Source organism: Stegodyphus dumicola, chromosome 4 (genome assembly GCF_044657685.1).
Source record: "Stegodyphus dumicola isolate Sdum_Otavi_A_Nest chromosome 4, ASM4465768v1".
Classification (NCBI taxonomy): Eukaryota; Metazoa; Arthropoda; class Arachnida; order Araneae; family Eresidae; genus Stegodyphus; species Stegodyphus dumicola.
The window spans coordinates 197,879,791-197,893,076 of NC_140771.1; the positions used below are offsets into that span (position 1 = coordinate 197,879,791).

The 13,286-nt window shown below is 29.7% G+C and overlaps 1 long non-coding RNA gene across 1 annotated transcript in view; it reads left to right on the plus strand.

Moving 5' to 3' along the window:
* LOC118190299 (uncharacterized) overlaps positions 1-8,188 on the plus strand; it is a 65,668-nt gene extending 57,480 nt beyond the window's left edge. Inside the window, exon 3 of the long non-coding RNA XR_004758406.2 lies at positions 7,981-8,188. This is a non-coding gene — a long non-coding RNA (uncharacterized LOC118190299). The remainder of the gene's footprint in view (positions 1-7,980) is intronic.
* Positions 8,189-13,286: the final 5,098 nt, after the last annotated feature.

Below are 13,286 nucleotides of genomic sequence, written 5' to 3' on the forward strand. Positions count from 1 at the left end.
TTGATTTTTGAAGTCGAAGTTTCTGTGACAGCGGTGAACCCTCTTCAGCCCTAGTAGATGACTGCTATTTTCTCAGCATCGTAGGCAAAGTACGAAATTTTACCCTCAGTCATAATTTGCTTGAAATTTTTTTTCTATTTTTCCAGCTTTGTAACAAATCTTTATTGTTATTCGTTGCTCAACTTTCGATTCCATGGTAGCAGATGTTCACTGGATCAAAGCAAACGATTAAGTTCATAAAAATTCTGGCCGTAACCTGACAATTTTTAAGAAAAACAATGTAGAATGTAAATAAAATATAGTAGAGACAGAAACACGGAAATAAATGCTATCAATTCTTATGCGGTAGGTTTACTAAAGTTAAAAGAATTAAATTAAAAAACCTTAGACACACTAAAAAAGAAAAACTTAGACACACTGTGTAAGACAATGTGTGCAGTTTAATATTATTTATTAAAGGATGTTCAAAATTCAACTTCTATGCGTTAATTTTTTTCTAATTCCTACTTCATTAATTGTTTGAATTAAAAATGCTTTCTGCATCGAATAGGCATTTGGTTTTATTTTTCCCAGAGTACGCATATTGTAAATTCTACTTAAATGTTTACACTTCAGTTCCATTAATAATGTATATGCTAACGCCAAAGTGTGAAAAACAGCGTTGTGTATAGATTATCCAGAACGTTATTACAATACCTGATGTTTTTTAGGCAAAGAAATGTCTGTGTTATTAGTCCAAAGGGATTTGAATCCCGAAGGACTATTAGTTTCGTTTTGGCATTTTGCGTCGGACTCATAAATGTCGGTTCACTTTTCAAACTGTTGCCACAAAATGTTAGAGTCCTGCATTATATTTGAAGAAATTAAATAATGAAAAATCTGCATAAATGTATGTATATTTCTCGTATTGTGATAAAACAACGGTACATAGAGTCATCGAATTTTGAATAACGTAATCCTCCAACGAATATGAGCATGTGGAAGACCAAATTTGAAATTTGAAATTTGTTTTATGATCGATTTCCTATTTTTTAAAACTTTGACGAATTTTTGATTAACAAACTCAAGGATTTCAAAGCGAGCAATGGCAACGTTGTGCAGAAAAAACATTTTTATCTCCAGCGCGTAAGTCTCTGTATCGGAAATTCTAAAGATATGCTCGTTTTAAAACTATTTTGCGATATTGCTGTTGCACTGGATCTTAGGGTTTAAGTGCGAGGAACATGATATTTAATAAAGAAAGATAACACACAAAATGTTAAAAAACGCCCCTTTGGACGTAATTTAAAATCTGAAACATTTCAGATTTTTTTTTTTTTTTTTTTTTTTTTTTTTTTAGAATGCAATACTTTATTCATTTAGGTATTTTCGAGAATCACAAGTACTATTTAAAATATGAAAAAGGTATTGAAGAGCACATATGAAAGGGGAATAAATATAAAATAATATACAGGAAATCTTTTAAAAAAGCATATATGAAAGTGAGAGAAAAAGGCGTAAAATGAAATGCAGGATTCTTTTACAGAAAAAACAAGAGAAAAAGACATTATGTACATAATTATAGCAACTAAGAAATGTGGAATAAATAATGTGAACTGTACTAACTGCCGTTTTTTACGTAACCAGCAGTTTAAACTTTCACACTATAAACCTTTTTAATACATACATCGGCTAAATCTTCAGCTATGATAAACTTGTCATTGGTTGTATGTTATATATGCCGATTTGCCTTTTGGTATGAACAATTAAGTAATACATTTTTTAACTTTCCATTTTTGGCATTTTATAGATTTCATAGGCAATATGTTTTATATATGTCATATATGTCATATATTCATATACATATATTTTACGCATCTTCGATAACAAAATCTTTGACCCGCATGGTGGGATTTTATTAATCTTTGTGAAGTACGTATTACATGAAATGGATTGATAGCCTATGCTCTTAAGAAGTCCTAGTCTTACCTTACTAAATACTTCTTCTGGGGCTTTGTTAGTAATGCGATTTCACAATCAAACAATTGTTCATCTTCACCATCTGAAAAATACAATCACGCAAGCAATTGCTAGTGCTACGTCAGAAGCTCTTACCAGACGTATGCACCGAAACTGAATATTGCTATGACGACTGTGATGTTATTAATGGGGCAATATACTAAAAGTTACTAACTTTATTAGTGATCATTTTGACTGACTAAATTATATAAAAACATTTTCAATCTGTTTCATATGAAATTATACTTCAGAGATACCCGCCCTCACCATTCGTTCTTGGAAATTCCCCGCCCCCACTATTCGTTCTAGGAGATCTTATATATCTCGGAAACCAAGTTAACTATTCAATAACGTAGTTCACATAAGTATTCTGCGTAAGCAACTGAATGATATTCCTCTGCAATATCGTTCTTTAATCTTAGAAACCCTCAGAATGTGGTCTTGGATCTATGAAATTATAACTGGATATAAATGACCAATAATATTATATAAATTGTACGCAAATTAAAATTTTTACTAAACGCAATATAAATTTGCTAATTTTTAACACGTTAATTATACTGTAAAATGTAGATATAATTAATATGTGGATTATATGTTAAAAAAAGAAGTTATTGTATGTATCATTAATTCGAAATTCTTAGCAATTAGGGTAGCATCCTCGTCTAACCGCGTTCTGGGTTAAAGACTAAAGAAATAAAGTTTCTAAATATTTCATGAAAAAAAAAATGTATTGGACAAAAAGCCTGAATGTATCTATGAAAATAGTATGAATCACTTATCTGGCAAAATTTAATTTTTGGTAAATTAATTACCGCTATAATAATGTAAGAAACAAGCAAAAGCTGATAAGGTAAAATTCAAAATTAAGTAGCATTAATTTCAGGAAAATTAGTTTCAAGAAATTCATTTTGAGAGAATCTCTAACAGTTTCTTTGTTTCATTAATTTTTATAACAATACCCAATAATTATTGTTTAGTTCTTCAATAATTATGCTTGATAATTGATTGTATAATTGTCATGATATTGATTATTTCAAGAATACATCAATAATAAATAAAATGACTAAGTAAAACTTCGTTCTTTGGGGAAGGGAGGAGATCAATCTGTGTTGAGATTTCTCGGAATATATTTTTATAACATAAAACTGAACTTGCATTTTGCCTAGTTTTAATTGTCTTTATTATCGATAAATATTGTTTTAGATGTATTGGTTTCACAATATTCCGAAAATTTAACCAATTTTCAAGAATATAGTTTGCTGTAGAATTTGAATGGAAAATATAAAAACAAAAGTCTCGAAATAAACCTAATTACATCACAAGGAAAATAAAGTTTTGTTTGCCCTTCGAAATACTATAAAATGTTTTTGAATTCATGAAAGTAATTTTTAATTTAACTGTGATGAATTTGCCAGTAAACTGAAAATTGTTAAATAGAAGCATTGCGGGCTTTGATATTTTTACGCGTAATGTGTTGCATTATATAATCAAAATTATTAAACATTTCTCTCTATATGTATTATGATAATAGTAATGTGGATATTTAATAAGTTAGAAAACCTTCCTACATTTCATCCTGAAATAGATTTTAAATAAATATTTCTACCTTTAGACATCAACAAATTTAAAACAATTGAATTATAATTAATAATTATCAATTTCGTAAACAGAAGATAAACTTGTAAAGAATAATCGCATTCCCTTCTCCTTGTCAAGGTGTAACTGGTTAGCACTTCCAGCTGACGAAAGGAAGATCTGTTGTTCGAACTCCCAATTTTCCATGTTTCTTGCACTCGGAAAAACTTAATAGTCTTCTCAAAAAAAGATAACTGAATTATTACTTCTTAAACGAATAATTACTCATCCAACCATTTGATAATTCTATACGCTTATATTTATAGAAATCTGACCCATCATCCAAATATTGTTGTGAAAATTCGCTTTTCTTAATGCAATATATTTACATTTTATCTCGTAACACTATAACATTCAGAAACATATATGCTTCCTGACAGTCTCAGGAGCTCTTTTCACATATTTCTAGATCTATAAAATGCTCATGAAAGCAGTTTAGAAGCTCAGATACACATGCGTATTCTTAATAAGGTGCTCAGTGGTATTTCCTCTGCAGTTTACAAACTCAGAAACCCGCATATGCCTTGCTCTTTTATAATTAATGCATTTAAAGCTACGTTTATGGCACAATAAGTTCTGCGCCAAAAGTTGGCCGAGTAGCTTTAATATTTATTTATGCTTTGTAAATGGGTTTGATAAAACAAAACTGAAGCATTTCAAGATACAGAACTAACTGATAAACATCTTTGTTAAATAGTTCTGTGGTTTTAAGACTTAAATATTTTGGAAGAGATTGTTCTAAAAAGAAAATTCGCGTCATCAGTGTATTGTGTTCTAAATACATCTAATCAAAATTAGGTCAGGTCTAATTTTAATGATTTGAATAATAACTTTGTAACGACAATGGGAAGTAGCAGGTGATGATAGTTAGTTCGTGCGTCGTTTTCTTAAATGTGTACGTCTATATACGTACGGATATATAACTAATTAGTGTTATAAAAGCTGTTGTTCGGAAAATCGCCAATTCGATTCTAGCCATTTACAAGTATAGTTTGATGGTGTTTATCACTCTCATTAATTTATTTAAGGAATTGAGTATAAATACATAATACACAAGGTAATTTTTAGAGTAAAAATAAAATTCATTAACATATACAGTTTGTAATAAAAATAAACTGAGTATTTTTCTCTTACTGTATCCAATAGTTTGGTCAAATTATTTGCACTTAATATGATATATACTGTAAATAATCCCTATACTGTAAATAATCAGTAATTTATTAAAATTGACCAAACAGAAATATGTAAAGTATGTAAAAAATAGATACCAGTGATTTTTTTTAGAGCAAATGTCCTTCAGGGTAAACGAACCGTCAGCATGATAAATGAATCATTCTGATAACGTAAAATTGGTACATACCTCAGTACTTTAGGATTATTTTTAAAAAAATTCATACTGTAAAATTTATAAAAATTTTAATAAATAGTAATAAAATATTAAAGGATTGTAACTTCAATTCCTTCATCCAGGCTTACATGTATTTTTATTACTACTATGAGCGTACGTATGGGCTCGTAATAGACTGAATGCAGTAGTCCGATAAAAAGTTAATATTATTCTTATCATCATCTTATTCTTATCATAAGAAATATAAGGTTCTAGGCTTTCCTCAAAGATATTCGTACAATATCACACAGTAGTTATATTTTAAACTATTAAAACGTTAAATAGAATGCAGTCCAAGGCTCAGAGAAAGCTAATCCAATCTCACCGAAAATTCGCTACAATCAATAACAACAACTAAGTAGACAACTGAACTGAGATGTTTCTCTCCGGCTTTAGCTTTGTATTCGGGCACGAGAATGTTCTGGTAATTTCAGTGTTCTCGAGATTTCTGGAAAGCAAAAGAGTACAGGTACAGGTACAGATAAAAGTATGGGGAACACCAGCGATGTATCATGGGTCAATGGTAATGCCTTCCCACGCTAACTATTCAAAAAAGGAAGGAAAGAAAAAATAGTAGCAAAAGAGTAGAATTACGGTCACAGCTGACACAATAGTCAAATCCATTTATTAGTTTAAATATAAATTACGAAACAGCTATTTATTAAACACGCGTGCTCCTGTATTTTTACTTTTTCAGCGTAGCTTTCTCTTAAAACTCGTTACGCGCTGCATTACTCGGAGAAATAAAAAATTTTAATTACAATACTACTAAAAATATCTAACTAAATATAAAATTCATAACGATACACGCCCTTTGGATCTGCTGGTATATATTGTAAGAATACATCTTGAGATTTAAAGGTTAATGGCAACAGGGGAACAGAGAAATACATTAACTTTTAATGCATATAAAAAAATTATGTATCGTTGACAGGTAAAATGTGCTTGATTAACTGGCTAAATTAAACTGTCAAGGTAACAATTTTATTTGAGAGATAGACACATTATTTCAGTTAAATAAACAGGTTTCTCTGAAATTGAAGTAGTAGTTTATACAATCTGACATTGTGATGATATTATCAATGGCAGAACATCTCAAAACAAAGCGCTGTGCAAATAGGAGGGGAAAAAAGAAGATTCAAATATTTTAAGTTTGACTGTCCAAATATAATAAAAGAATAATTAAAGTCAACTCCCAATTAAACGGGAGCGGCCGCAACCAGAAAATTGTCTAAAAAATGGTAAAGTTTGTTTATTTACGGAATGAAGGAAAAATTTTTGTTGTTAACTAAAATAAAGCAGAATATCTAAGAGAAATGCAAAAACGACAAGAAAATGCGCGAAATAAACAACATTTATCTGTCCGCAATTTAATTGTACATTATCTGGAATATGTGAATATTGTTAAATCGTCTATTAGAAATAAATTAGTAAATCCCACAAATAAATTAAGGGTACAGTTGTGAAGTCGTCTATTTTCGACTCTATCAAAGTACGAAAATAATATAAACAAAAGCTTTGTTTATCCTGTTTTGGAACTGCTCTTGCTCTGAATGCTGATTTAATTAACCTAAACAAATGAACTGCAATCTAAACTGCTTAAAAATACGGGTAAATTGTTAGTGGTATTTTTTGTTAATTACAGGTTATTCCTCTTTCATATGTTTTTTAACGGCTGTCGGATTGACCATGTTTTTGGGTTAACTGTGTGTGTCGTCTCGAGAATTACGCTGGTTAATTGTAAGTCTGTTGTATTTGCATTAAGTTACTTTGGCGGAGGGATGTGTAATTTAAGTACTATATTGATAAAACGCGTATTTATTTTATTTGCATTAAGTTACTTTGGTGGGGGCATGTGTAATTTAAGCACTGTATTGATAAAACGTGCATTTATTCTCAGCTTTTATTAAAAATAAAAAATAATTTTTACGGAAATTCCTTTTTACCATGAATAATTACTTCCTTTTGATTCTACAAGTTTGGTTAAATAATATTTGTGTTAGAATTTTGTTAATAATATTTATAATGATTTTAGTGTTCTCTTCAGACATTTATAGCGATATAAAATTATTTGAATATTTTTAATTGATTTTTCTAATTCTATTTCATGATATATACCTAAAATTACTAAAATTTTGTAATGTGTTTTGAAATATGTATGAAAAATTCCCACTTGTTTTTATTTATTCTATTAGGTGTTTTCGAATGTATTCTGTGAGGTCTTCCTAAACTAATTAATTTTTTTCCTTTTCAAAATGATAAATATACGCGTGATATTTAGAATTTCAAAAATTAAGAACTTAGCACAGCAATCGAATTGGTATTATACTTTTTACTTTTTGCTGTGCAGTAGGACCATACATCCAGAATAATTGTCAGGAAATATTTCTTTTTTAAATTTATTGCGTATTAAATATATATATATATATATATATTTAATTTAAAAATTAATAAACTTATTTGAAACAATTTTATTAGATTGATAATTTTCCCATTAGAAACGGTAGTAACATTTGAAAAACTCAATCTTAAAATTGTTTGATTGTTTTTTTTTTAAGTTAGTTTTAATAGTTATTCAATAACTAGTTCTTTATGTTAGCTTTAAAAGTTGTTCAATAACTAGTTTTTGTACTAGCTTTCAAAGTAGTTCAATGATGCTTTTTGAATTTACAGTAGGACAAATTAATACATATAACACTTGGAATGGATTCGAAAATGGTTTATACAAGAACATGGATATCAGGATGAAAATTGGCTGAGAGTTCAGGACATTGCTCTCTCTAAGTTCAGAATGCTCCTTTACAAGGCTTAAAAGACATGGTCTTGATGACTGAAATTAAATGTGAGAAGACTTATAGTTCTTCCACTGTGCAGCTGAAGGGCTTATCAACACGTGTAGATTATTCATGCAGTTTTGTACAATATTTTACCTTATTTAATTTAGTTTTATTTTCTAGGGTCCAGAATTCTAAGTCACGTAACTGTACTTATGGACAAAGCTAACTTGAAAGTACAAGAAAAACTACAGTGTTGTGTACGTGTCAAGTATTAGATTTTGGAAAGCTGTTGTATCATGAAAGCCTCTATAACTAGAAGTGACTCGGGAAACTGAGAACAGATGAAATTAATGTATATAAAAAATCATTAAATTTTGTATTGGTTGAATTTTAGACATTTTTCTTTACTAAATCTTATTTTGACACCAGAACAGAATGTACCAATAAATATCAAATGGCTTATGGACAAAGAAGAACAAAAATCTACCAAAAACATTTAATTCGTTTATTTGATAAGTAATTCTGTACACGAAAAATAAAAAAAGTCTTCATTTTTACTTTCTGGGGAGTACGAAATTACGGAAGTTTTTACCGATGAACTCTATTATTAACTACCTTTTTCTGACTTTATTTTAAAAATCCTTTCGCAAAGAGTTAATATTGTAAACTGCAGTTACATACGGATTGTGTGCACTTTGTCTGACCATGAAAGTTTCAATCCAGCTCAGAAGAAAGGAGTATTTTTAAACTGTTTTCTGTAACTTGCGAAGCAATGCCTTTCATAACCCCTCCTTTCCAGGAAACAGACAAGTTATAATAAATTATAAACAAAACTGATTCAACATTTCATTTTCAAGTAAAGAAAAGAGAGGGAATATCGAAATTTCATGTTCTATTTCTTAAAACAATTCTCAGCAGAAAAAGTTCATATGAAGTATTAGTAAATAGATTGCTTTAGCATTTTTTTTAGTATTCTTAGGTTACCTTTGCCGAGCAATAGTGTAATGTTTATGAGCTTCTATAAGTTCCAACTGAACGGATATTGTTATGTAGACTATCAACTGAACATTATTAAGTATACAATCAACAGGACATTATGACGTAGAAAAATATCAACAACACCAATTTTTGTTTATCCTAATCAACTTCTGAACGATACTGAGCAATTCATATTGTCTGTTGATATTTTTGGGGGATAGTGATAATTTTATGAACGCTCGCTTTGATATACATTCTTTGAAATGTACAAACGTAACACATTTTTTCATGTATCACGGTACGAAATAAAAGAGTTATGCATCATCAACCCTCGAAAGACCCCTTGACAATGTGAATGAATCTCTTGTGCAATGTGCGTTATTAAAGTGTCTTTTAATTCATTTCCCAAAGGTACAATGCAAGGTAACCATGTAGTAACGGAAGTGCATGTGATACATTTTGAGTACAAAATTAATTGCCTTTAAAAATCAGAGGTCTGTTTTTTTTATCTTGTAAAATACAATGAATTTTCTCAATTTTATGGAGCCAAAGAAATGTAAAACTTTATTATTTATTCATTTTTATGTTGCCGTTATAATCTTATGTTCTTACGTATAGTTATTTAAAAGCGCATATAAGTGACATGAATAATGTATGAAACCAAACACTAATGGCAGTGTTTTCTGCTAAATGAATTAACTCACATTTTTCTTTTTAAGAGTATACTTCGTTGTTCACTGAAGTTTTTATCCGGCCTTTATTTTCGCAACCGTTGATGATAGACTAACACTTCCAGTTACAAAACCTTTTAAAACGGCGCAAAAATTCATGTTTGGGCATTTTTAAATTTAAAGAAATCCATTATGTAGAAGTTACGAAATCTAAATTTTTATACATTTCTCTAGTTCTTAGACTACTTAGGAACATTTTGTAGCCCTTACAAAAAAATCAAACCCCAAATGTTTTGACTTCAGTATGATAAAAATTGAGTGAGATAGTTTATATAAAAATCGGGGATCATATTTAGGGGCCATATACAAATTGATGAGTGAAATGTTTGTATTTGTACGTAACTAAAAATAAAATATCAGTTTAAAAAATGCTTTTTGATGTCAAGAGATTAAGTGACAAGCGTTTAAGTATTGATAAATATATATATATATATATATATGTAAGATAAAATTATATGAATCAGAATTATAATATAACTAAAAACATTAATTCTTCCTCTCTATTCTAAAATCGTAATAACTTATCTGCATTGCGTCATTCAAATTAATCATGCGATCTTATGTAACCGTTAATACCAGATGCCTCTTGACGACCAATCACCGAATTGTAAACCAAAACTTTTCTCTTCGCGTGATTCCATCTTTCATAACTACGCACTTCAGCTTTTGCTCTGTGCTGTGCTAAGATGTAATTTCGCTGGCTTGCTCTCTATCTCAACAATATCAAAAATGTAAATCTTCTGTGGAAAGGCACAACTAGAGTGCCAAGTGATTGTGGCCACAAATATGAATTGCAAATAAAAATGGAAGTAAAATCGCTTCTCCTGCCAAGTTTTATTTACGAAGTCAACACATTAGCTTACGACGCAATCAGATTACTTCCTCTTCAATATAGGATAACTACACATCGACATTGTTCCGTCTTTCTTCCTTGTGCTTTTATTATGACACTTAAGCCGGTAAGGATAGTTTCCTGCAGCCTGAAACCTCAATGGAAAATTTAGTTCTGCTCTTCAAATCATCGTTTTGTGATAAATCCAAGATAGTGTGAAAGAAGTGAATCATCAAATTTGTTTTTTTCAGTGTTTAAAAAATAACAGATCATTCTTCTGCTGTGGTGTTTTGCAAGTGCTTCAAAAAATAATCACGCGTAGTGTTTACAGATTGAAAGTAATCTCTCGATAAATTGAGAAGTTTGAAAGTAATCTCTCGATAAATTGAGAAGTTCGAATGCCTAGTGAAAAGGAAATCATCAGTGAATTACCGTTTAGGGATTCAGCATTACAGCGGGTTCAAGGTCGATCTGAGTTAGTGTTTGCAAGTATGTGCGACTGAAAATTATTTGCACTTCCGCTTTTTCAACAGCTCAAAAATTATTACATTCGTGTGAACCTAGCTCAGGAACTAAATTATTTAATGTGCTGCGAATTCTATAGTTTTCATTTCAACTTTGGTTAAAATTTCTGCAATTTGTTTTGAGAAAATCTGAAATTCTTGTTCATTAATTTTTCTAATTTTTCATAATTATGTGTGAGCAAATTAAGTAATTAATTTTAAGCTATTTAAATTATTCATAGGGAAGGATATAAAGACAAGTTTTTATGTTTTTGAAATTTTGTTGAGAATTTTGAATACGAATTTTATAATTATTCTAAAAATGAAGTAGGTGTAAAAAATAAGTGAAATTATTACAGATACGTAATATGAAATTATGGTAAATGCATGTTAAAATTTATGGGTTATTGTGTGTTAAGTATAGTATGATGAGGGTGTACTGGTTCCTTCAACAGAGGCCTGTAATTACCTCTACAGTTGTTCCCTTCACATTCTTCAAGTAAGATAATGTTGGAGGCTCTCATTTTATGAGTGTTTGTAATTTTTTTGTATTATTATTATATTTTTTTATTATGGAATGTATTAATGCAGTTCTCAAAGGCCAGTTACCTTAATGCAAGGAACGGATGCCTTTTCAAGTAACTGTCTAGGCACCCTAGGCCACCAGTGCATAGAACACACTGGTTAGCTCAAGAGGACAGCCCTATTGATGGATATGTTTCTTTAGAAGTATTGCGAGGCTTCCAGTTTGGAAAAATACAGGAATTGTAAATGAAAGATAACGGTGAAAACATAATTTCTGAAGCTTACTCTTATTATTATATGGTATTAAAATATAATTTATCAATATGAAAATTAATATCATAAATATTTATGTGCATTACATTTAATTATAAGTAATGATTATGTAAAAGTTTATTTTGTGATATTCTGCGATAACAAGAACCTTCCCTGAAGAATTATGATTATGTGAACTCTCAAACAAAAAGACTTTTGGACCGAAATGCTGAAAAATTCAATAGGACTCTAAAAATTAAAAATTTATTAAAAAAAATTGATATTTATAAATTATACTTTACAGGACAAAAATTTTATGAATTATGTTTTTTTTTACATTTGCTAGTGCTTTAACTCTTTCTCTTTAAAAAGGTTTCACTGTCGCTACGCCTTTTTCTTTTTGAAGGGGGGAAATATGTAAGATAAAATTATATGAATCAGAATTATAATATAACTAAAAACATTAATTCTTCCTCTCTGTTCTAAAATCGTAATAACTTATCTGCATTGCGTCATTCAAATTAATCATGCGATCTTACGTAATCGTTAATACCAGATGCCTCTTGACGACCAATCACCGAATTGTAAACCAAAACTTTTCTCTTCGCGTGATTCCATCTTTCATAACTACGCACTTCAGCTTTTGCTCTCTACCGTGCTAAAATGTAATTTCGCTGGCTTGCTTTCTATCCCTAAAATATCAAAAATGTAAATCTTCTGTGGAAAGGCACGACTAGAGTGCCAAGTGATTGTGGCCACAAATATCAATTGGAAATAAAAATGGAATTAAAACTGCCTCGACTGCCAAGTTCTTTAAATACTACGCAATCAAAAGTCTTCTTCAATATGGGTCTAAGCACGCATCGACACTGCTCCGGCTTTTCCTTGTGCTTTTAATATTACATATATATTTTAAATACAGCTCATATTCACAGAATCTTATCGAATTCGTGCTCAAGAAAAGCCTTCCAAGCTTCAGTATCGGAACGTAGTCGCTCGTAGTATTTTTTGTATTAATTAAAAATAAAATATATTTCAAGTTTTACTAATTTTTGTATGATTAACAGATTATGATTCTAAAATAATAAAACTTAATGAGAATATTAGTATTATATTATTATACGTGTGAAACTTGTAAATTATTTTGTGTTAAAATTTTTTCGGCATCAGACGTAAAAAAAATATAACTTCAAGACACACTGACAGAAGAATATCATCAAATGACATTTAAGGGGGGAACTTAACCACGAATTATTCTAATGTATTTATTAACCGACCCATCAATGCAAAATGAATAAACGTTAAATATCGCAAACTTTGAAATTAAATATTTCAGTCAATTTTTGTCATACTGGAGTTTTAAACTTTTTATGTTTTATTTTTTATAAAAAGACGATGATTTTTCTAAATATGAGCGTAGGGATAAAAGTATAAAAAGTTGAATTTCGTAATTTTTACCAAATTGATTGACATGAATACTATGTACGCGACTCAAAACATACTTAACTGACGTATATGTATCGACTGCGAAAATAAAGGCCGGGCATGATGTATTTATTTATGCATGAAATAAATATAAATAGTTCTTAAAGTTCTCTGATTTGATTTAAAATATAAACTGATTCAGTGTCACAGAGATAAGCAAATTACTTATAAAAAGTTGTA